Source organism: Capra hircus, chromosome 8 (genome assembly GCF_001704415.2).
Source record: "Capra hircus breed San Clemente chromosome 8, ASM170441v1, whole genome shotgun sequence".
Lineage (NCBI taxonomy): Eukaryota > Metazoa > Chordata > Mammalia > Artiodactyla > Bovidae > Capra > Capra hircus.
Window position 1 is genome coordinate 40,955,127 of NC_030815.1, and position 26,929 is coordinate 40,982,055.

At 38.1% G+C, this 26,929-nt stretch overlaps 1 protein-coding gene across 4 annotated transcripts in view; it reads left to right on the forward strand.

The window, feature by feature from the left end:
- The window catches only part of RFX3 (regulatory factor X3), a 341,608-nt gene that overhangs the window by 143,842 nt on the left and 170,837 nt on the right, over nucleotides 1-26,929 (forward strand). The gene's annotated exons all lie outside the window — the stretch shown is intronic.

A 26,929-nucleotide genomic window follows, 5' to 3' on the forward strand; every position in this document is an offset into this window, starting at 1 on the left:
GGGTGCCCAAACAGATCTCATTCAGTTCTTAGATAAAGTCAGCAAATGTTCCTTGAGCATTTTCTGGTGTGCCAAGTTCTTTCTGAGATAGGCTGTAGGGATACAAAGATAAACACTCAAACTATAATCCGTCTTCCAAAAGAGCCTCTTAAGTCCTAAAGAGAGCATTTGTTTCTGACTTGACCACTCTAACTGGGTTTTCTTCTCCTCTTCACTCCTCCTTATTCTTTATCACATCTTCCTATTTCTTTCTTATTGAAATGTCGGCACTCATATTTTTATGTAATTGGCTTATGGTAGTATTTGATAAAGGAGAGGATGTTTGTACCCTACAGGAAGGGATTTTGCCTTTGTAATATTTTGGAAGGTGCCTGGGCGTTATGGTGACTGTTACTGTTTAATGAAAATTAAATTATCTTAAAGGTCTGAAAATCTGAGTCATGCCACTTAAAAAATTGAGAATGAATTCATCATCACATGTTTACTACAAGGCTTATTCATACTTGGGACACTGAGCTTGTTTTGGAAAGCTACTGACAAAATAGTGCTATTTTGTGCCAGTTAATAGTTCTCCTTTGGATTGTGAATACATTGGCCTGTCATTTCCTCTAAAGAATGGTGAGAAAATATGTGAGAAAGATAATTTTCCTGTAATTTCTCAGTATCAAAGAAAATCTTTAGCAAATGTGTTTTTGAAATTGCAATATAACTAAGTCTTTGGGTAGAGGGATAACTTTTCTTAAATTATAGACAGAAGGACTCAAGGTTATGTTGTTCTCAGGAGATAGAAGTGGGATGGGCAAGGGGAGTGCCAGAATCATGGAGAAGGGTCTTGGACTCTCAGTGTAAATGAAGACATCTGTCACAATTATTTCTTTTATACTTAAATCTCAGCACACTCTTCTCCCTGTTCTGTATAACACAATGGTATCATTGATGTCATCACCAATTTCAAGACTCTGAACATTATTCAGAAGAGAGTAGCTTATGGCATATCATCCAAAGAGCAGGTAGAAAACTGTAGGAACAATGTTATATATAATTTTAAGAAGATAATTCAACAGCCTACCAATATTAAGCACACATTGAGCAGTTACACGCACTGTGGTTTGTTGTTGGTCTCCTGTGTGGAAGAAGAGTGGCCTTGAGCATGCCTATCTCTGATGGCAGTGCAGTGGAGAGCCTGCTCTTTTCTCCAGAAGGTGCTCCCTTGAGAACTTGAAGTGTGTGTGATAAGTGCACCTGGCCTTCACTCCTGGACTATCTTTTCTTTCTCTTTCTCCTTTCCTTTTTCTTCCTTTTTTTCTTCCTTCCTTTTCAAGAAACATTTTTTAAAAAATTAAATTTAGTGTTATTAGATATTTGTTACAGGTCAAAATAGTTCAGCAAGTTTGTTATTTAAAAAAAAGCAGTCCTCACCCTCCCTCTATTCCTTCTCAGAGGCAAGCAGTGTTTATTTTACTGTTTCTTGATTTTTTAAACATTTTTGTATCATGCTCTTCTGTCTAGTTAGTCTTTAACATATGCTTGTGTGCATGCACACACACACTTTTTCCGTCCCAAAGGCTCCTGATATACTAGGTTGAACTGTGTGCAATTTTTGATCTACAAAAAACAGCAATTTCATACGTTTCAACCTAATAGTTTTGCTATAATTCTGATAGATCATTAATCAATGTTTATATTCTTATGACATATAAAAACTATTCAGATCTATCTAGTGAGCTGTGATTACTTTTCTTTTTTGTAAAACTCATTTGCTTTCCTTGCGTTTAATGATTATGTGTCCCTTTGAATAAGTCTCAGAGCATTCTGACCTGCTCTAGTCTGGAATGGATGCTGTTTGCTCAGCCCCATCCTGGGCGATCCCTTTGCCATCATCCTGGGATTTCCTTTTTCTCTGTTATGTTGGCTTTCCTGTTTCCTAAATCAGTGTCTTAAACTCTTTTTTGATTTGTTAAAGCACAGCTTGCAGTAACATCTTAAGAAATGGTATATTTTGCACTCTTTTGTGTCTGAGAGGGAATTTATTTCACAGTTTGGTTGTTGGATGGGTACAGAATTGGGGGTTGGATATCTTTTTCTTCAGAATCTTGGAATTGTTCCAATGTCTCCCAGTGTTCAGAATTGCTATGGAAAAGTGAAAGACTGTTTTGATTATTGATCCATTGTATGCAGTCTATATGTTTTTTTCTTTCATGTTTTAAATCCCAGTTTCTTAAAATTTCATGTCTTGATATGGGCCTATTCCCATACATTGTGCTGGAACCTTGATGAGCCTATTCAATCTCATGGACACTCATGTTCTCCAGTATTGGGAGTTTTTATTATTTTTATTTTTATTTTTTTCATTTATGATTACCTCCCCTCTTTTTTCTCCTTTTTCACTTTTTGGACTTTTGGGTTCTGTTTTTAGTTTCATCTTTCATCCCATCTGTTACTTTTCATTTCTGTTACCATAATTTTAATTTTTAAGAGCTTTATAAAATTCCTTATATGGCCCTTTTTATAATATCATGCTTTATTTCCTGTTTATAGTGTCTTTTTTTCCTCTCTCTCAAGGTATTAATTTTTCAAGTTTGTGAAATTTTCTTCTCATATAGTCTCTTTCTTTCATGTACAATAATTTTTTTCTGGCCTATCGTTTGTATTAGAAACATTTCTGAAATACCTGATAATCTTTGAGGGTTTATTCATATTTTAAAATGAGGGGATAAAAGCCTGATTTAAATGCATCAGTGACTTTGTTGACTTCAGTATAGAGTAACTTGATGGGCTTTTTAACTGGGGACCTTCTGATGTTCAGTACTGTTTTTTCTCTTGAGGTGGTCATATTTTTAAATGACTTCAACTTCTTGCCTGGTGGGTGAATGCTTAGTTGCCTGGGGAGCTGAGTAAGGAAAGATAGTTGGATATTTCTTGCGCTAATTCACTGAATCCTTCTTTTCAATATGGTTTCACCGGTACTTGGTTTCCTCACTGCAGAGGTTAAACCAAAGAATAAACATTCAGACTTTCACCATAGTTAGGGAAGGCCAGTCACCTCATTACACAGAGTTGATAGAGGAGATCTGACAGCTTCTTAAATAGAATCACTTTATATTTTCAGTTCAGTTCAGTTCAGTCACTCAGTCGTGTCCGACTCTTTGTGACCCGATGAATTGCAGCACGCCAGGCTTCCCTGTCCATCACCAACTCCCAAAGTTCACTCAGATTCACATCCATCGAGTCAGTGATGCCATCCAGCCATCTCATCCTCTGTCATGCCCTTCTCCTCCTGCCCCCAATCCCTCCCAACATCAAAGTCTTTTCCAATGAGTCAACTCTTTGCATGAGGTGGCCAAAGTACTGGCGTTTCAGCTTTAGCATCATTCCTTCCAAAGAACACCCAGGGCTGATGTCCTTCAGAATGGACTGGCCGGATCTCCTTGCAGTCCAAGGGACTCTCAAGAGTCTTCTCCAACACCACAGTTCAAAAGCATCAAATCTTCAGCGTTCAGCCTTCTTCACAGTCCAACTCTCACATCCATACATGACCACAGGAAAAACCATAGCCTTGACTAGATGGACCTTAGTTGGCAAAGTAATGTCTCTGGTTTTGAATATGCTATCTAGGTTGGTCATAACTTTCCTTCCAAGGAGTAAGCACCTTTTAATTTCATGGCTGCAGTCACCATCTGCAGTGATTTTGGAGCCCAAAAAATAAAGTCTGACACTGTTTCCCCATCTATTTGCCATGAAGTGATGGGACCAGATGCCATGATCTTCGTTTTCTGAATGTTGAGCTTTAAGCCAAATTTTTCACTGTCCTCTTTCACTTTCACCAAGAGGATTTTTAGTTACTCTTCACTTTCTGCCATAAGGGTGGTATCATCTGCATATCTGAGGTGATTGAGATTTCTCCCGGCAATCTTGATTCCAGCTTGTGTTTCTTCCAGTCCAGCGTTTCTCATGATGTACTCTGCATGTAAGTTAAATAAGCAGGGTGACAATATACAGCCTTGACATACTCCTTTTCCTATTTGGAACCAGTCCGTTGTTCCATGTCCAGTTCTAACTGTTGCTTCCTGACCTGCATACAGACTTCTCAAGAGGCAGGTCAGGTGGTCTGGTATTCCCATCTCTCTCAGACTCTTCCACAGTTTATTGTGATCCACACAGTCAAATGCTTTGGCATAGTCAATAAAGCAGAAATAGATGTTTTTCTGGAACTCTCTTGCTTTTTCCATGATCCAGCGGATGTTGGCAATTTGATCTCTGGTCCCTCTGCCTTTTCTAAAACCAGCTTGAACATCTGGAAGTTCACGGTTCACGTATTGCTGAAGCCTGGCTTGGAGAATCTTGAGCATTACTTTACTAGCGTGTGAGATGAGTGCAATTGTGCGGTAGTTTGAACATTCTTTGGCATTACCTTTCTTTGGGATTGGAATGAAAACGGACCTTTTCCAGTCCTGTGGCCACTGCTGAGTTTTCCAAATGTGCTGGCATATTGAGTGCAGCACTTTCACAGCATCATCTTTCAGGATTTGAAACAGCTCAGCTGGAATTCTATCACCTCCACTAGCTTTGTTCGTAGTGATGCTTTCTAAGGCCCACTTGACTTCACATTCCAGGATGTCTGGCTCAAATGTATATAAAACCAAAAAAGAAAAAACAAAACTAAGTTCCTAACAAAAGTAGAAAATCAGTATCACCAGCGATAAATAGAAAATTACACATATACACACACACTTTGTTCATATCCTTATAAAAAAAATACTCTCATGTACATATGGAACACAGTATAGAAAACTTTATGGTTATGCCACATGGCTCATTCCCAACAGGCATATTTTTCAGTCCTTCAAGTTAGTTCTTTCTTCTAGGACATTCAAGGCAGGTGACAACCTGGTCCCCTTACATCAAAGAATTTGAGAGCTTTCATTTTCTTTTTGTCAACAAAGTACTTTATTTCACATAGTGGATTATTGTGATATATGCCTGGAAATGCTTGTTATATTGTCCTTCCAGGCTTATGTTATTGGGAAAGATTTTGTTTACTCTGTCCTTTCCTTCCTTCCTCGCTTTCTCTCTCCATTCCTCCCTTCCTCTCTTTCTCCTTTCCTTCCTCACCTCCTTTTGCCTTCCTTTCTTGTCTCCCCTCCCTTCACCTTCTCTCCCCCGCCTCCTCTCTCCTCTCCTCTGTTTTCCTTTCCTCTCCTCTAGAACAGTGACATATTTGAACATCCCCAGTGCGTTCTAACAGTGTTTCTGTGAATATAGATTGTCAATAACTAATAAGATAGGTGCTATAATTTCTTATTATTCTAACATCTTTGTATTGTTAATATGCTGATGTCATATTAAGTTTTCAAACTGTAGTAGGATGCCTTTAAAATATTCCAAGTCTTGTCACTGACCCATGATGGATGTTGAAATCATAGCATTGATGTCAAAGGTAGTTGCTTCTATTGATTTAACTTTTCATTGTGTTCTAGCTTTCCTTGCTTTGGCCATATGGTGTAAAGAGAAAGCCCATAGCTGAATCTTTAAATTTTGAGACAATGTAATATTAAGTGTATTGGAATTTTGAGAAACCAGAACATTTTAAAATCTTACTATATAGTTTTATTTCTCCAAAGCCCTAAGGGTTTTTATTTCATTGTGTAATAAGTACCAAGCAAAACGTTTATTCTAAAAATATTTCAGTTATTTTTAATTTATTCTGTATGATGTTAAGAATCAGTTTGTCACTTTCCTTGGACAATCTGATTTAGGAATGGAGAATTCTAAGAAGATATTTTGAGGTATTATTATATAATTCTTTATCAGATTTTCTATTTTTTCCAATATTTCATTATTCATAAAATGCCATAGAGTCTCAGCTTAAAAATGCAAACATTGTTGCCCATTTAAATAAAATACATAAGAACATTCAAGTTCAGTATCTTGATTAGACACTACAAACTTGATATTATTTATCCTTATCATATTTGTAAAAAGCCCTTTTGAACTAATCGGTCTGTCTTGAATATGACTAGAAATGTGCTAATCTCTCTTCCCCTATCCCTTCCTTGAGTGATTTGTCAGATTTTCTTGTAGATACGTCTTCAAGTTGGTCATTTTACGCCTAATTTTGAGAGGTCTTCTAAGCCTACTTGCCCTGGACGTGAATTAAAAACCCAGGGTAAATGACTCAGGGAACTTAGAGTGGGGCTCTGTGACACCTAGAGAGATGGGATAGAGTAGGAGGTGGGAGGGAGGTTCAGGAAGGAGGGGGCATATGTATACCTATTTCTGACTCATGTTGATGTTTGACAGAAACCAACACAATATTGTAAAGCAATTATCTTTCAATTAAAAATAAGTAAGTTTAAAAAAAATCCAAGGTAGAGGAAAAGGAAAATATATTCCTACTATTTCATTTTACATCATAGCCAGCCAATTTAAATTCTTTTCAAGGTAGAATCTAGTCAAAATTCAGAACTTTTATTCATGTTTTAATCATGGGATCCAGGTATTTCACAAATGCTGCTGACACTGAGGATAATTTCTACACCAGCCTAAATCTTGAACCAGGGCTCCAAGAATATTTTCTCCCATTGAGGCTTCCCAGAATTTTAACTGGTCCCCCAGCTGGATTTCTTCCTGACTCTACTGTCTCTGCCTGACTTCCCTTTTTCTTGAAAAAGGTCATACATCTTTTCTCTCAAAGTGGGAGAGTATGTTGTCCTAATACTGCTCCTTCTAAGTGTAATACCCCAGGGACAGTTGAGCCCTGGGGTTTAGGGGCTTCTATCTGAGTTCAAGGACATATATATATATTTGTATTCAAAGATGCTGTCAACTTTGTTCAGATTCTTTTATTGTCAGAGACTGTGAATCTTGACCTTTCTCTGCCCAGATGCTGTTTGTTTCTTTCACAGAATGGATGTATTAGCTGTGTGGCTATAATGTTTCCTTTTGTCTAGTGTCAATTTATCACCCATTTAGCATTCCCACTTAAGTTATGGTGCATCCTGGAGAGTGAGCATATTATCATGTGGTCAAAAAGACATTTTGTGTAGGAAACAAATCCAACCAGAACTGTCAGTTAGGCAAAGGACAGTCTTCAAGAAGGTTCAGTTCAGTCGCTCAGCCATGTCCGACTCTTTGTTACGGTTTATAGATATCTTTAAAATGGTGCCACAACCCTTAGAAGATGGATTTTAGGGATTAATGTTAAGTATCAGTGCTCCTGACTTCCCCACTTTAGGCCACAGCTTAATGGGTTATTTCTGTCCTCACTTCTCTTCTCTGTGTTCCTGTGTGTAGTAAATCATCACAATCAGAAGGAAGCCATGGTAATTAGCAATATACCCATGAGAAAGTTCTTCTGATGGAAGCAGTCAACAGTGATTAAGAGGAAAAAATGATTGCCTATAAAATATTGAGTCCAAAACAGAATGTTCTATTGGATTAAAATTTGATCAGTAATATTGTGGATGGAACCCTGTGTTAGCTTGGAGAACTAAGCCCAAGGTAGTGCATCCGTCTTCCTTGTCTATCTTTCCTCTGTTCTGGGTCAAGAGGTTTGCTTCTTGTTCATCCTAGCTTCAATGGGCATGAATAGAATTCTTTTCACTTCAGACCATTATTTGATATAATCAACAGAAACAAAGACATTTTTCTCTCATTTGCTCTTACTTGGGACTTGATTCTCGTTGGCTTAGTCCCCTAAGGGAATAGTGTTTTCATAATTAAGGCTGTGGCAGACATCCTAAAAGGTGGGGTTATATTTTTAAATGAATTTCAGTTGAAAGTCTTTTGTAAAAATAATTTTTTAAAGACATTAATTTTAGTTCTTGAGGAACATATTTATTTTTGGAATCAGAGCTGCTAATTTTTAGTATCCAATATAAAAAAGTAAGGTGCTTTGAAGGAACATGCTGATTTATAATTGAAATAAATTTTACTGTGCCAACCCAATAAGAAGATCCTTTAGTTGACCAACTGTACTGAATATTTGTAAAAATAAGAACTACTATTTAAATAGGTAGGTAGTTATAGTCTTTGATTCTCTTTTAAGTGATCTTTAGAATATTTTCTCATCTAGAGTTAAAAATTATTAAAAAAATTATTGACAGTTCTGGATAGTATATTTTAAGAGTAATATGCCAGGCTCTGTGTAAATGCTAGGGTTTCAAAGATAATTCAGTTTGGTACCTGATTACAGGAAACCAGTGATTTTATTTATTTATTTGTGGCTGTGCTGTGTCTTTGTTGCTGTGTTGGCTTTTCTCTAGTTGCAGCAAGCGGGGGCTACTCTAGTTGCAATGCGTGGGCTTGTCATTGCAGTAGCCTCTCTCGTTGCAGAGCACAAGCTCTAGGGCATGTGGGCTTCAGCAGTTGCTGCATGCTAGCCATATAGTTGCCGCTCACAAGCTCTAGGGCACAGGTTCAATAGTTGTGGCCCATGAGCCTAGTTGCTCCTTGCTGCTGCTGCTGTTGCTGCTAAGTCACTTCAGTCGTGTCCGACTCTGCGTGACCCCATAGACGGCAGCCCACTTGGGATATTCCCAGGCCATGGATCCAACCCATGTCTCCTGCATTGGCTCTTTACCACTGAGCCACCAGGGAACCCTTCAAAACCAACTTTTAATGGAGATGGATTTGTTATAGAATTAGATACAAAGTTCCTTAGGAGTAAAAATGAAAATTGTTTTGGAAATGAGGGTCAGTGATGTCTTCACCAAGGATGTAACCTTTAAACTGTGTGCTGAAGGAAAAGTTGGAGTTCACAAGAAAAACAAACTGGAAAAGGGCATTTCTTCATAGAAATCTTAAAGAGCTCAGGTGAAATCAAGGAGGTAAGGGGGCTGGGAGTGAGGGCTATGGAACAATGTTGTGTAAGAACCTCTTGTAGGAGCTTGAGTATGGTATCTTTACATGTATCTCCTCCTGAGTATTTTCCCTCTTCAGTTGACATGTTTCTTTAGGTATTCCCTCATTGCTAATTTCCTGGACATAGACATCACAGTTACCTATTACATTTCCCTTTTGTCTAACCACTTTTTAATCCTATGAAATTTGGATGCTACCCATGCAATGGATACTGTATGCTTAGAAAGTGAAAATGTTAGTTACTAATTGTGTGCTACTCTTTGTGACCCCAAGGACTGCTGTCTGCCAGCCTCCTCTGTCCATGGAATTCGCCAGGCAAGAGTATTGGACTGTGCACTATCAGTTCAGTTCAGTTCAGTTCAGTCGCTCAGTCGTGTCCGACTCTTTGCGACCCTATGAATCATAGCACGCCAGGCCTCCCTGGCATCTTTCCACTGTTTCCCCATCTATTCCCCATGAAGTGATGGGACTAGATGCCATGATCTTCGTTTTCTGAATGTTGAGCTTTGGCGTGCTGCGATTCTTGGGGTCGCAAAGAGTCGGACACAAACTGAGGCCTCCCTGTCCGTCACCAACTCCCAGACTTCACTCAAACTCACGTCCATTGACTCGGTGATGCCATCCAGCCAACTCATCCTGTCGTCCCTTTCTCCTCCTGCCTCCAATCCCATCCAGCATCAGAGTCTTTTCCAATGAGTCATCTCTTGGAATGAGGTGGCCAAAGTACTGGAGCTTCAGCTTTAGCATCATTCCTTCCAAAGAATACCCAGGACTGACCTCCATTGGAATGGACTGGTTGGCTCTCCTTGCAGTCCAAGGGACTTTCAAAAGTCCTCTCCAATGGTACAGTTCAATAGCATCAATTCTTTGGCGCTCAGCTTTCTTCACAGTCCAACTCTCACATCCATATATGACCACTGGAAAGACCATATCCTTGACTAGATGGACCTTAGTTGGCAAAGTAATGTCTCTGCTTTTGAATATGCTGTCTAGGTTGGTCATAACTTTTCTTCCAAGGAGTAAGTGTCTTTTAATTTCATGGCTGCAGTCACCATCTGCAGTGATTTTGGAGCCCCCAAAAATAAAGTCTGACACTGCTTCCACTGTTTCCCCATCTATTTCCCATGAAGTGATGCGACCAGATGCCATGATCTTCGTTTTCTGAATGTTGAGCTTTAAGCCAACTTTTTCACTGTCCTCTTTCACTTTCATCAAGAGGATCAAGAGGCTTTTTAGTTCCTCTTCACTTTCTGCCATAAGGGTGGTGTCATCTGCATATCTGAGGTGATTGAGATTTCTCCCGGCAATCTTGATTCCAGCTTGTGTTTCTTCCAGCCCATCGTTTCTCATGATGTATTCTGCATATAAGTTCAATAAGCAGGGTGACAATATATAGCCTTGATGTACTCCTTTTCCTATTTGGAACCAGTCTGTTGTTCCATGTCCAGTTCTAACTGTTGCTTCCTGACCTGCATATAGGTTTCTCAAGAGGCAGGTCAGGTGGTCTGGTATTCCCATCTCTTTCAGAATTTTCCACAAATTATTGTGATCCACACAGTCAAAGGCTTTGGCATAGTCAATAAAGCAGAAATAGATGTTTTTCTGGAACTCTCTTGCTTTTTCCATGATCCAGCAGATGTTGGCAATTTGATCTCTGGTTCCTCTGCCTTTTCTAAACCCTGCTTGAACATCTGGAAGTTCACAGTTCGCGTATTGCTGAAGCCTGGCTTGGAGAATTTTGAGCATTACTTTACTAGCGTGTGAGATGAGTACAACTGTGCGGTAGTTTGAGCATTCTTTGGCATAGCCTTTCTTTGGGATTGGAATGAAAACGGACCTTTTCCAGTCCTGTGGCCACTGCTGCGTTTTCCAAATGTGCTGGCATATTGAGTGTAGCACTTTCACAGCATCATCTTTCAGGATTTGAAATAGCTCAACTGGAATGCCATCACCTCCACTAGCTTTGTTCGTAGTGATGCTTTCTAAGGCTCACTTGACATCACATTCCAGGATGTCTGGCTGTAGGTGAGTGATCACACCATTGTGATTATCTTGGACAGAGCCAAATCCAATAATTTTCTCTAGGGTCTTTCTAGATTTTTTCTTTAACATTAGATTCTCTTGACTGTTATGTATTTCTTTTTTTGCATGGATTTTAATTTTCCCCTTTTATTTCTTTGAGAGATATTTCATCAATAAATCAGGTTTCGTATAGATTAAGAGTGAGATTCATAGTTGAAAGGATGGATTTAAATCCTGATTCTTCCTCTTTTTAGTTATATGACTTTTGACAAACAATTTATTTTCTAAGACTGAATACCCTACTGTATAAAAATAATTATGTCTAACATACTTCAAGTATTAAATAACCTATTTATTAAATAATTTAAAATAGTACCTTATATATAATAAACCTTTGATAAAAGTTCTCTTTTTGCTATTACTATTTTCATTCTTATCACTATCAGTAGTACTGGTAATACTGTCAGACTTGTCTAATGAAAAATTGGATGGGGTTGGATTTGACCTCCTTTTCTAGAAGAGTTGGTCTTTGACTCTCTCTTTTTGCCCTCATTGTCAAGTAACTAATCTTCTGCAGTTACATTAGTCATAAAGCCAGCTGCTTCCCTTTTCTTTACTAAGAACCTCTGATTCTTCCTTGTATTGCTCTGGATTGTGAATTATTGAAACTCAGGCTCTAGGTCAGAGTGGATACCAACTTGGCCTGAGGCAAGGTCAGCACTGGTGTCCTTCACCCTGGATGGTCTGTCACCCAGTGTAGTCACCATAGTGATTAGGGAAATGCCAATTTTTTTAGTAGAGCTGAAGAACATGTCCAGTTTTTACTCCATTCATAAAATATAATTTTGAACCAAAAGTATATCTGGTGGTGTAGTATGATAGGACTTTAAGAAATTAAAATGAGAATAATATATTAATATTCTATAGCTACTTTGACCTGGAATTCAGTTTTCTAATTAGAAGAGGTTTACACTGTTCATCTAATATACCTATTCCAAAGGACCTCCCAAAGCTGAACTGCAGAAAATTTTCTTTTTCAATAATCACTTAGCTTTATCGACTTATTTTAGTCAGTTCCATAATTTTGTTCTTAGAGACATGTAATGTTTCCTATGAATCATCAAATTTGCTTATCAAACTATCAGTTTCAACATCAGTACTTTTTGTTTGTTTGAAAAGTTCAGTTTGTCCTATAACATTTTTCCTATTAGTAGAAAGTAGAAAACTATAATAACTGGCACTTCTGTTTACACATAATTTGAAGAAATTGGAACACAACTTAAACAGAGCACCTGCCCTCTTTGCCAAAGTAAATCAGAGGAATTCTTTATGTGTGCTAGAAATACATTGGCAATATAGACCTCAATATATATATATATAGCTGAGCCTCCTTGACATCAGTATCTGAAAGAGAAGAAGCAATAAAAGTTGTTATTTGTAGTAACAGCTTGTCAAGGAAGTCTTCCCAGAGGAAGTGATGTTTAAGCTAAGATTTAAAGAATATAAGTGACCAAGGAGGAAATAAAAGGAAGAGTCTTCTGAGAGCAGGGTGTTTGTGAAGACCTGATGTGAGGGAGAACATTGGTTGATGGAACTGAAGCAGGGTTAAAGTGCCTGGAGGAATGGGTGGAAGACCTGAGTAGTGAGAGGTGAGGTGGAGTGCTCTGTGACTACTGGTCGAGCTATATAAGCTATTTAGATTTTCAGTAATTCTCATTTTGAAGTCATCTACCATTCTGCTTTGTCAGACATCCTGGCACAGCAATGAATAAAAATAATAGTAGCTGCCATCTACTAAGCACCTATTGTGTGCCATTTCCTATGCTTAATGCTCAGCTCTTTATTTCTAAAGCTTAAAACAGCTCCACAAGTGTAGGTGGTATTATTGCAGGTGAGGAAACTGAGGATCAAAGCATTTAAATAACGTACTTTGTTTTTGTTTTTGTTTTTTTTTGTATGCAAAATTTTATTTATTTATTTATTTATTTTTATTTTTTTTTTTTTAAATTTTAAAATCTTTAATTCTTACATGCGTTCCCAAACATGAACCCCCCTCCCACCTCCCTCCCCACAACATCTCTCTGGGTCATCCCCATGCACCTACTTTGGATTAGAGTCATTTGGCCTTGACAGCCTGTGCTTAACATTTGAGAAGTATACTTTTAGATAGTAATTATATAATGTATGTGTGTGGGATTGATGTTATATTTCTTTCAAGAATGGGATTATATTTGTATTGTTATTTGACAAATAATTTTTTTGAAAGTCTTATTTCATGAGTCCCATAAATGCTGAGCAAGTAGATACTCAGTTTGTATTGATGGAGTTCTCCAGGCCAGAATACTGGAGTGGGTAGCCTTTCCCTTCTCCAGGGGATGTTCCCAACCCAGGGGTTGAACTTACTCCCTTACTGCAGGCAGGTTCTTTACCAGCTGAGCAACAAGAGAAGCCCAAGAATACTGGCGAGGGTAGCCTATCCCTTCTCTAGTGGATCTTCCCAACCCAGGAAGTCAAAACAGGATTTCCTGCATTGCAGGTGGATTCTTTACCAACTGAGCTATCAGGGAAGTGGAACCTCTAGGGATATATGGTATACAAGCTGAGAATCATCTCCTCCTCTGGCCTCTGTTATAGCCAAATGAATGACCCTTTAAAATTCTTTGAGTTTAATACCTGTGTTAAACCAGCATAAGTTTTATTCCATGGCATAAGTAACATAGCCTTTCTGTCCATGAAAAATTATCATTCTGCTCTTCCTTTTATCCAGGGCTGATTTTAGAAATGGACACACATCGAATGGCTCTTTATTTTCTTTAAAAGCTTGTGTTGGTATCAGTCAAAGCCATTTCTGCTGGGACACTGAGGGTTCATTTTTCTTACAGCCCTTACAAACTAAAAGACTTACTACTGAGTGGAAATCACAGCCACCTCTTTATCCCGGCTGACTGGTAGTTCAGTGCTAAATCCTCAGCCTGATGTTTAACTAATATACCTTCCTTCAGCCATGATTCTTTCAGGTCAGCATCAAACCCAAGATACCTGACTTTAAGACCTGAGCTCCTAAGCCACACCCTATAGAGATAAAGCAGTCATATAATGTATAATAAGATATGGTATAAGCCTACTGACATAGCTGGGCAGTCTCATGGTGAAGAACATGATATATTTTATATCAAGAAGGATCAATTTTAGTTCTATGAATCAATCACAATGTATTTTTTAAGATCCCACAAGTAAAACTAGTGAAGCAGGTGCATCTGGGGTATAAAGGGCTGCTTAAGCAAAGTAAATATCAAATCAAAAATTATAAACCTTGAACTTGCTAAAAGTCCTCTCTAAACTCAGATTCTAAGTACCAATGTCAGTAAATATAGAACTTTTAACAAAAAGAGGGAAAATATGATAAAAATAAATGTAGTAAAATGTTGTCATTTAGAAAATCTGGAGAAAGAGTAACTTGAGAATATTTTGTATGACTCATGACTCTTGTACCTTCTCTAGTCTGCAGTTACATAAAAAAATTTTAAATAAGTGTGCTAATTTGAGGTAAGCTTTGTTAAGTGATAGTTTGAGCTACTAATCATAATATTGTGTTCAGTAAACATGGGTTCACTTCAGTTCATGTCCGACTCTTTGTGACCCCATGAACTGCAGCACGCCAGGCCTCTCTGTCCATCACCAGCTCCCTGAGTTCACTCAAACTCATGTCCATCAAGTCGGTGATGCCATCCAGCCATCTCATCCTCTGTCATCCCCTTCTCCTCCTGCCCCGAATCCTTCCCAGCATCAGGGTCTTTTCCAATGGTCAACTCTTCGCAGGAAGTGGCCAAAGAATTGGAGTTTCAGCCTCAGCATCAGTCCTTCCAATGAACAAATCAGTTGATCAGCAGCCTTTTAAAAAAAGGAAACTCACCCAAATCTATACTACAGTTGATATATTAATTATTGAATAGAAGAAGAGGTAGAATATAGATTTTTTTATTCAATAAAGAGGTACAGTTTTTTATCTTATAATATAATTAAAGATTGTTTAAAAGATTGTCTTATGTCTGTAAGTTACAGTTTTAATGAGTGACAAAAAGAAAGGCGTCAATACTGAAAATAATAATATGTGGAACTTTTTACTTTTGGTTTGCAGCTTCATCGAGCTGTTTCTCAGAAATCTCTATAACTAACCAAAGCTATGATTTTTTTTTCCCCCTGTTGCCCTTTAGTACTTGGTGTTCCTGGGTTGTTAAGTATTGACAGCTTTGGGTTCTGTTAGATCTGTGCTTCCTTGTTATTAGCAATCTCAACATTTTAAAAGTAGTAGGATTAAAGAAGAGAAAAGAAATGAGAAAAGTTACACATTAGGAAAAATATCACTTGAAATATAAGAAGAAACATGATTCTTAAATAAAAATGCTTGTCAGTATTATATAATCAGGTTTAAAGAGGCACTGTCCGATTTATAAATCTGAGTAGCTTTTTGTCTTATTGCCAGCAGAGGTAAATTATAATACAGACTAACATGAGGCTTTGTGCTTTGTTTTCTTTGGTAAATGGAACTATAAATGGAATAACTGAGAAAAATTATTTGTGAACTTTAGCAGTAGTGATAGTAAGCAAGTTAATTTTACTTTGAATGAACCTAAACTTTAGCTGGAAGAGGATGTTTGCTATGACCAGTGCGTTCTCTTGGCAAAACTCTATTAGCCTTTGCCCTGCTTCATTCCGTATTCCAAGGCCAAATTTCCCTGTTACTCTAGGTATTTCTTGATTTCCTACTTTTGCATTCCAGTCCCCTATAATGAAAAGGGCATCTTTTTGTGGTGTTAGTTCTAAAAGGTCTTGCAGGTCTTCATAGAACCTTTCAACTTCAGCTTCTTCAGCGTTACTGGTTGGGGCATAGACTTGGATTACCGTGATATTGAATGGTTTGCCTTGGAAATGAACAGAGATCATTCTGTCATTTTTGAGATTGCATCCAAGTACTGCATTTTGGACTCTTTTGTTGACCATGATGGCTACTCCATTTCTTCTGAGGGATTCCTGCCCACAGGAGTAGATATAATGGTCATCTGAGTGAAATTCACCCATTCCAGTCCATTTTAGTTCGCTGATTCCTAGAATGTTGACGTTCACCCTTGCCATCTCCTGTTTGACCACTTCCAATTTGCCTTGATTCATGGACCTGACATTCCAGGTTCCTATGCAATATTGCTCTTTACAGCATCGGACCTTGCTTCTATCACCAGTCACATCCACAACTTGGTATTGGTTTTGCTTTGGCTTCATCCCTTCATTCTTTCTGGAGTTATTTCTCCACTGATCTCCAGTAGCATATTGGGCACCTACTGACCTGGGGAGTTCCTCTTTCAGTATCCTATCATTTTGCCTTTTCATACTGTTCATGGGGTTCTCAAGGCAAGAATACTGAAGTGGTTTGCCATTCCCTTCTCCAGTGGACCACATTCTGTCAGACCTCTCCACCAGGACCCACCCGTCTTGGGTGGCCCCAACCGGCATGGCTTTGTTTCATTGAGTTAGACAATGCTAAGGTCCTAGTGTGATTAGATTGACTATTTTTCTGTGAGTATGGTTTCAGTGTGTCTGCCCTCTGATGCCCTCTTGCAATACCTGCTGTCTTACTTGGGTTTTTCTTACCTTGGACGTGGGGTATCCCTTCATGGCTGCTCCATCAAAGTGCAGCCGCTGCTCCTTACATTGGACGAGGGGTATCTCCTTACTGCCGCCCCTCCTGACCTTGAACGTGAAGTAGCTCCTCTAGGCCCTCCTGTGCCCACGCAGTCACCTCTCCCTGGACATGGGTTGCCCCTCTTGGCCGCTGCCCCTGGCCTCGAGCTTGGGGTAGCTCCTCCTGGCTGCCGCCCTGACCTCGGACGTGGGGTAGCTCCTCTTGCCCATTACGGCGCCGTTGCAGCCTGGCACTCTGGGCTGCTGCCCCTGACCTCGGACGTGGGGTAGCTCCTCTTGGCTGCTGCCCCTTCGGTATGGGGTCCTCCCGGCTTCTACCCCTGACCTCGGACGTATGGTAGCTCTACTCGGCCACGCTTGTGTGCTGTCACAGCCGCCCATGCTTGACATCCTGGAATGTGAAGTCAAGTGGGCCTTAGAAAGCATCACTACGTACAAAGCTAGTGGAGGTGATGGAATTCCAGTTGAGCTATTTCAAGTCCTGAAAGATGATGCTGTGAAAGTGCTACACTCAATATGCCAGCACATTTGGAAAACTCAGCAGTGGCCACAGAACTGGAAAAGGTCCGTTTTCATTCCAATCCCAAAGAAAGGCAATGCCAAAGAATGCTCAAATTACCACACAGTTGCACTCATCTCACACGCTAGTAAAGTAATGCTCAAAATTCTCCAAGCCAGGCTTCAGCAATATGCGAACCGTGAACTTCCAGATGTTCAAGCAGGGTTTAGAAAAGGCAGAGGAACCAGAGATAAAGTTGCCAACATCCGCTGGATCATGGAAAAAGCAAGAGAGTTCCAGAAAAACATCTATTTCTGTCTTATTGACTATGCCAAAGCATTTGACTGTGTGGATCACAATAAACTGTGGAAAATTCTGAGAGATAGGAATACCAGACCATCTGACTTGCCTCTTGAGAAACCTATATGCAGGTCAGGAAGCAACAGTTAGAACTGGATATGGAACAACAGAATGGTTCCAAGTAGGAAAAGGAGTACGTCAAGGCTGTATATTGTCACTCTGCTTATTGAACTTATATGCAGAATACATCATGAGAAACGCTGGGCTAGAGGAACCACAAGCTGGAATCCAGATTGCCGGAAGAAATCTCAGTCACCTCAGATATGCAGATGACATCACCCTTATGGCAGAAAGTGAAGAGTAACTAAAAAGCCTCTTGATGAAAGTAAAAGAGGAGAGTGGAAAAAGTTGGCTTAAAGCTCAACATTCAGAAAACGAAGATCATGGCATCTGGTCGCATCACTTCATGGGAAATAGATGGGGAAACAGTGGAAGCAGTGTCAGACTTTATTTTTGGGGGCTCCAAAACCACTGCAGATAGTGACCGCAGCCGTGAAATTAAAAGACACTCCTTGGAAGAAAAGTTATGAGCAACCTAGATAGCATATTGAAAAGCAGAGACATTACCTTGCCATCAAAGGTCCATCTAGTCAAGGCTATGGTTTTTTCAGTGGTCATGTATGGATGTGAGAGTCAGACTGTGAAGAAAGCTGAGTGCCGAAGAATTGATGCTTTTGAACTGTAGTGTTGGAGAAGACTCTTGAGAGTCCCTTGGACTGCAAGGAGACCCAACCAGTCTATTCTGAAGGAGATCAGCCCTGGGTGTTCTTTGGAAGGAATGATGCTAAAGCTGAAACTCCAATACTTTGGCCACCTCATGCAAAGAGTTTACTTATTGAAAAAGACTCTGATGCTGGGAGGGATTGGGGGCAGGAGTAAAAGGGGACGACCGAGGATGAGATGGCTGGATGGCATCACCGACTCGATGGACGTGGGTTTAAGTGAACTCTGGGAGTTGGTGATGGACAGAGAGGCCTGACGTGCTGTAATTCCTGGGGTCACAAATAGTCGGACACGACTGAGCAACTTAACTGAACTGAATCATTTTTTACTGAGTTTCTGATGCGGCTCACTAGGCCATTGATTACAATCCTCTGTTAGGACTGTAGGTAACATATTTATTCTATGCAAAGCCTTTTTACGACTAGCTTTTCTGTTATTGTGCTGATTTTCAAGGCTTTGCTTTGACATTGAGGTTCACTAACGTGTTTGTTTTATTGATCTGGTAGATATTTATACACTTAAAACTCATTTTCCAGTGATTTTACAGAGGTTTCAGAGAATGTATTTCTTTAGTTATTTGATTTAGTTAGATATTAAAATTAACAAAGCAAAAAATATCAGGGAACACTGTCTAGGACAAAAATATATGATCTACAGAAGCTAGTGTAGTAAACAAAACCCATACTCTTTTGTCAGTATGATAATAGACTCCTCACAGTGCTAATTGATCTCAGTAGACAGTTTATTTCACACATGGAAAATGTTTTTGAATTTTGAGCTTAAATTGTATTCATGCCTATGTTTTGGTTCATAATACTTTAAATTAGTATTGAAGGAATGCATTCCTTCAATGGATGTTTTCTTAGGAATCCATTCTGTTGTTGTTATACTTCTATGAAGCAGTGGTGGTGGTGGTTTAGTTGCTAAGTCATGTCCACCTCTTGATTCTTGGTGGGCTAAAGTCCACCAGACTCCTCTGTTCATGGGATTTCCCAGACAGGAATACTGGAGTGGGTTACCATTACCTTCTCCAGGGGATCTTCCTAACCTAGGTATTGAACCCACGTTTTCCTTGTCTCCTGCATTGCAGGCAGATTTTTTACCTGCTGAGCCATTGTGGAAGCCCCTATTAAGCAATAATACTGCCCCAAATATTAGAGAGATAGACTGAAGGAACAGTGACTAGAAATTGGTCTCAGAAGGTGTGAGTCAGAATTCTAGTTCTCCCACAAAAAGCTACATGGTATTGAGCTCATTTTAACCACCCTGTGGTTTAGTCTGCATAACTGTATTATAAAACCTCACTGGACAAATATTGATTGAACATCTGTAACATGCTACTGGCGTATAAAAAACTTTAAAGATAGGTCAAAGAGATGGACAGGTGAACAGAAGATGACATAGAGAATGGTGGTGGCTGAAGTTTATAGAGAGAGCTATAGGAAAAAAAACACATAGTATAAATTGGAGGTCAATCAGTTGATGCAAGGGGGCAATTGTAGGAAACTTCTTGAAGAAAATATCACCTAGCCTTACTTTGCTTATTTTAAAATAGATAATTCACTCAGAATTGTTATTAGAATCAAATGAGAAAATCTTTGTGATGTGGCTTTATAAACTGCAAAGCATTTTGCAGATATGAGGACAAATTACTGGTTCATTTACCAGACACTGCTAAGAACTGTAGGTTAGAAAATCACTGTAAGGAGCAGTACTCCTGAAAATGTGATATATGGATGTTTTCTTAGGAATCCATTCTGTATATATGTGTTCATTTAGATAATGTTTGTAATAAAAGTATAACATAGTCAAGATTATCTTAATTTATGCATTATAACTGAAAATGCCTTTCAATTTCAATATGTTTTCATATGTATTTAAAATGTCTGTGGTGCTAGGAGATTGAACTGCTATAATTTTTGAGACCAATAGGGAATAGAATCAACCTTAATATGAAAATGATCAAGGATAAATGATACTACAAGATAGACTGAATGCAAAAGAAGGTTTATCATAATATTTGGCCCCACAGCTATCATTGTTTATGCCTTGGTTCATGTTTATATGTTCTAATATTTTATTGAACACTTGAAGTCTGTAATCATCATCCCCAGGAAGCATGGTTAGTCCCCAAACCAAAATTAAGGCTTTCTGTTCTACACTCTCCTAGACCCTTGTGCCTTCCCCCTCACCGACCGTTTCACTGCTGTGAAATGATTTTTATTTTAACTGATTTATGTGATTACTGTCTTTCTCCAAAACTGTATCTTAAGTTGATCCAGACACCATATCTTCTTTTGCTCCCACTATAGTACAACCTAGCATACCTGATCTGCCTGACACATAATAAGTGCTCAATAAATGTTTATTGAATTAATTAGTGAACTAGGTAATACTGAAGTGCATTCTAAACTAAGTGGCTGAAGATACTTAATTACATGTTCAGAGTTAAATGTGCACACACACATACTCTAGTTTTTAAACACTATAATTTTTTGAATAGTATGAATGGCCTGTCTCAGATGTAGCCAAAGCAGAACTTATATATCCTGTATTTGTGCAAGATTTATTAGAGTAAGAGAAAGATATGTTACAATATCTGCTTATATTCTTCTACTAAAAATAGGAAATATAGCAAATTACTAATTACATACAGGGATTGAAGGCAGGAGGAGAAGGGGACAACAGAGGATATGATGGCTGGATGGCATCACTGACTCGATGGATGTGAATCTGAGTGAACTCCAGGAGTTGTTGATGGACAGGGGGGCCTGCGTGCTGTGATTCATGGGGTTGCAAAGAGTTGGACATGACTGAGCGACTGAACTGAACTGAACTCTGAATCACATGTATAAATGAGTCATCCTAAAGGAAGGGGGGGGGGTAATGGTAGCCCCCTATCTTTTGAAAAATATTTTATTTATTTATTTTTCTTGAAATATAGTTGATGTACAATATTATAGTTTCAAGTATATACCATAGGGATCTGACATTTAAATTCATCACAAAATGATCACCACAATAAGTCTGGTAAAGATTTGTCAGCATACAAAGTTATTACAATATTATTGACTGTATTCACTAAGCTGTATGTTACATCCCCATGCCTTATTTATTTTGTAATCTTAAATTTGCCCCTCTTAATCTCCTTCACCTATTTCACCCTTCTATTCACCCCCTTTCCCCCTTTTGCAGCCATTGTTTTTTCCTCTGTATCTGTGAGTCTATTTCTGTTTTATTTGCTTTGTGTTTTAGGCTCCACATATAAGTGAAGTCATACAGTATTTGTCTTTGCCTGGCTTATTTCATTTAGCATAATACTCTAGAGATCTATTTATGTTGTTGCAAATGGCAAGAGTTCGTTTGTTTTCTGGCTGAATAATAATCCTTACGTACACACGTAACATATACACATACCTCATCTTCTTTTATCTACTCATCAGTGGACGATAGGATTGCTTCCATATCTTGGCTATTGTAAATAATGCTGCAGTTAGCATAGGGGTTTTTGTTTTCTTCATATAAATACCAAGAAGTAGAATTGCTAGATCATATGGTAGTTCTATTTTTAATTATTTGAAGAACATCCGTACTATTTTCCTTAGTGGCCGCACCAGTGTACATTCCCAGCGACAGTGCACAACTGTTCGTTTTTATCCACATCCTCACCGATATTTGTATTGGTTATGCTTTTGATGATTTGTATTCCCCTGATAATTAGTGATGTTGAGTATCCTTTTATGTGTCTATTGGCCATCTGTATGGTTTCTTTGGAAATATGTCTATTCAGATCCTCTGACCATTTTTAAAATCGCATTATTTATTTATTTTTTTCTGAAACTCAGTTGTAAGAGTTCTTTATATATTTTGCATGTTGACCCTTTAGGGGATGCATCATTTGAAAATACCTTTGCCCATTCAGTATGTTGCTTTTTCATTTTATTGATGATTTCCTTCACTGCAAAAGCTTTTTTATTTCACGTAACCCCATTTGTTTTACTTTGCTTTTGTTGCCCTTGCCTGAGGAGACAAATCAGAAAAATATTACTAAGCCTGATGTCAGATTAGTTTACTGCTTGTATATTCTTCTAGAAGTTACGTGGTTTCATGTCTTACATTTAAGTCTTTATTTTGAGTTTATTATTATATGTGGTATGAGAAAATTCTTTTGCATGTAACTTTCCAGTTTTCTCAACACCATTTATTGAACAGGTTATTCTTTCCCCATTGTGTATTCTTAGTGCTCTTGTCAAGGATTAGGTGACCATATAAGCATGGGTTTATCCCTGGACTCTGTTTCATTGGTCTATATGTCTGTTTTTGTGCCAGTACTATTCTGTTTTGATTGCTATCGCTTTATAGTATAGATTTGCATCAGGGAGCATGATTCCTCCAGCTTTGTTGTCTTTCTTGAGATTGATTTGCCTATTTTGTGGTTCATACAACATTTAATATCATTTAATATTATTTGTTGTATTTTTCAGTTGCTCAGTCTTGTCTGACTCTTCGCGACCCCATGAACTGCAGCACTCCAGGCCTCCCTGTTCATCACCAACTCCCAGAGTCCACCCAAACCCATGTGTATTGAGTTGTTGATGCCATCCAACCATCTTATCCTCTGTTGTCCCCTTCTCCTCTTGCTCTCAATCTTTCCCAGCATCAGGGTCTTTTCCAATGAGTCAGCTCTTCACATCATGTGGCCAAAGTATTGGAGTTTCAGCTTAAACATCAGTATTTCCAATGAACACCCAGGACTGATCTGCTTTAGGATGGACTGGTTGGATATCCTTGCAGTCCAAGGAACTCTCAAGAGTCTTCTCCAATACCACAGTTCAAAAGCATCAATTCTTTAGCGCTCAGCTTTCTTTACAGTCCAACTCTCACATCCATACGTGACGACTGGAAAAACCATAGCCTTGACCAGACAGACCTGTGTTGACAAAGTAATGTCTTTGCTTTTTAAAATGCTGTCTAGGTCGGTCATAACTTTCCTTCCAAGGAGCAAATGTCTTATAATTTCATGGCTGCAAACACCATCTGCAGTGATTTTGGAACCCAAAAAAATAAAGTCTGACACTGTTTCCCCATCTATTTGCCATGAAGTGATGGGACTGGATGCCATGATCTTCATTTTCTGAATGTTGAGCTTTAAGCCAACTTTTTCACTCTCCTCTTTCACTTTCATCAAGAGGCTCTTTAGTTCTTCTTCACTTTCTCCCATAAGGGTGGTATCATCTGCATATCTGAGGTTACTGATTTTTCTCTCAGCAATCTTGATTCCAGCTTGTGCTTCCTCCAGCCCAGCATTTCTCATGATGTACTCTGCATAGAAGTTAAATAAGCAGGGTGACAATATACAGCCTTGACATAGTCCTTTTCCTATTTGGAACCAGTCTGTTGTTCCATATCCAGTTCTAACTGTTGCTTCCTAACCTGTATACAGGTTTCTCAAGAGGCAGGTCAGGTGGTCTGGTATTCCCATCTCTTTCAAAATTTTCCAGTTTATTGTGATCCACACAGTCAAAAGTTTTGGCATAATCAATAAAGCAGAAATAGATGTTTTTCTGGAACTCTCTTGCTTTTCGATGATCCAGCAGATGTTGGCAATTTGATCTCTGGTTCCTCTGCCTTTTCTAAAACCAGCTTGAACATCAGGGAGTTCACAGTTCACGTATTGCTGAAGCCTGGCTTGGATAATTTTATTCTATTTTTGTGATTACCTTTGGTATTTTGGTGAGTGCATTGAATCTTGTAGATTGATTTGGGCGGTATGAATATTTTAACAATACTGATTCTTCCATTTCGTTAGTATATCCTTTCATTTCTTTGTATCTTCAGTTTCTCTCATCAGTGTCATCATTTTCAGAGTCATCTTTCACAGTCTTGGTTAAGTTTGTTTTTAGATATTTTATTCTTTTAGGTGCAGTTTTGATAATCTATCAGAAAAAGAATTATTGATATATAGAAATGAACCTATTTCCAAATGTTTATTGGTGGAGTCTTTTGGCCTTTCTGCTTAAGTTTCTAAATATAGTATCCATGCGAAGAGACAAACCCAGGATCCTCCTACTCCACCACCTTGTTCCCCCATCTCTCCCCTTCAGTTATTTAGCATTTTCTGTTTCCAGTAAGGTGGATTAATATATTATATAGTTTAGTTTTAATTAAGCTAACTTTATAATGTGGAAAGGCAGCTTAAAATTTTTCTAACACACAGCCTATGGATTGAAGATAGTACTAATACTGCAAACAGAATCAAGATGGCAGAATAAATGCTCCTCTAATTCGACAGTCATGTAGAAAACGTCTGTTTAGAAAGGCACTGTCTGAGTGATGAGAGGTTGGCGCCACAAATTCTATATACTGATAATATTTTTGATATACAGATTCATGTCCATTAGCTTTAGTGATGAACACTTCACCTAAGTAATATGCCATTTGATTAGCTAATGAAGTGCTTCAATTAACAGGATACTTCATTATTTGACCTTTAGTTTTTTATTTTATAATTCCTATTTTTCTGTATTTTTGTAAAGTATATACTTCTAAGCATGTATGCAATTTATAAGTAATTTTTTAAGTAAAAGAGGAACATGATTTTAAAAGTTTGCAAAGTACTGAACTAATATATTACTTATCATGCTAGCACTTTCTGTGAAGAAGGTGCTATTCACACGCAACAAAATCCATTTAAATGTACAGTTAAATGAGTTTCACCAAACATGTATTTTTGTAAAAACACTATTGCACTCAAAATATAGAACATTTTCATCACCCCATATAGTTCCATCTTTCCTCTTTGCTCTCAGTTCTTCTTCTCGCCCATTTCCAGTTTCAGAAAAGTACTGATCTGCTATCATTTAGATTGTTTTGTCTTTTCTAGAATTTCAAATAAAACCTCACAACATACACTCCTTTATGTTGTGTTTCTTTTACTCAACATAATGTTTTGGAGGTTCATCCATGATTTTATGTCTCTCAGTGCTTCATTCTTTTTCATTCACGAATAACATTCCATCATAACAATATATTACTGTTGTTTATTCACTTACCTACTGTTGAACATCTGGCTTGTTTTCTGTTTTGAACATTCATACATTGCTTTCGTGTGAACAGGCGTTTTTATTTTGCTTGTGTAAATACCTAGGAGTGGATTTGTTGGGTCATACAGTAAGTGTTTGTTTAACCTTATAAGCAACTGCCCTACTGTTTTCCAAAATGCTTATATGCCCACCAGCAGTTTGTGAGTTCTAGTTGCTTGATATCCTTACCGAAGAGTTGTCAGTGATTTCAGTTTTAGCCATATCAGTGAGTTATAAAGTGGTATTTCACTATAGTTTTAGTTTGCAGTTCTCTGATAATAATGTTGAACATCTTTTGTGCTTATTGGCAACTATATATATATCTTAATAGTTTATTAACTACGGATAGTTTAATTTTCTTCCATTTATATTTTTATTTAAATCAGTAAGTACCTCATCTGTGTCTAATAGATTTTTAAAATACACTTACATGAGTTCAAGTAATTTTTTTTTAATTTTAAGTTAAAGCCTAACAGATTAAGAAAAGAGAATATTTAATAATGATAAATTAACTTAGGTCAAGTTTATGTTTTCAGTAAGAAATAAATAGAATTATACCAAAATAAAAAGACATGAGATGTTTTATTTAATTTTAGATATCCTCTTATCAGCTTGTATTAAGAAATGTGAGAACTTATGAGTAGATGGTACACTAATTGTAATAATACTGTGTGGTTACAGTGTACTATGGACAGAGCTACAGAAGACCAATAAGCTACTGTATGGTGAGGTCTGGGGCTCAGAATCAAGGTAGAACGGCAGACACAGGATTGACCACGAAAGTGTAATAATGTTATGTTTTGTGGGAGCACAGAAGAAACCGACTGCTCTTTGATCTTGCCTGAGATATAATACCTTCAAAGTGGAGGTGATAGCTTTCAATAGAGATTAATAGTAACCTTAATTTTCAGGACTTTCTATTTGGACATAAGATTTCTAACATTTAGGTAATATTTTAGTGACTCTCCGTAGAGAGCATAAATAAGTATTAGTCACCAAGGCTCATTGCTTTTATCGTAGAGATTAGTGGTTCTCATCAGTTCAGTTCAGTCACTCAGTCGTGTCCAACTCTTTGTGACATCATGGACTGCAGCACGCCAGGCTTCCCTGTCCATCACCAACCCCTGGAGCTTGCTCAAACTTAGTCCATTGAGTTGGTGATGCCATCCAACAGTCTCATCCTCTGTCGTCTCCTTCTCCTCCTGCCTTCAGTCTTTGCCAGCATCAGAGTCTTTTCCAATGAGTCAGTTCTTCGCATCAGGTGGCCAAAGTATTGGAGCTTCAGCATCAGCATCAGTCCTTCCAATGAATATTAAGGACTGATAATGGTTCTAACACACATACTGTAAATATTGTGGATAAAATTTATGGGATGGATAAGTTTTTTGTTCTAATTTTGTTCATGAACCTTGAATCATGACCATGATAAATTACATAATTGTTGTTAATACTAATTTGAAGACTGTGGAGCTGAAAGAGATCTTAAATGTTATATAGTCCTGTGGGTTTTATTTTTGATCTGTATTTTTTAAAAGTTGAATTCATGACAAAATAAACATAACATTAAATTTACCATCATAATCATTTTAAGTGTACAGATCAGTAGTGTTAAGTAGATTCACACTATTGTGCAACCAGTCTCAAGAACTCTTTTCATCTTGCAAAACCTGAAACTCTTCCCCTG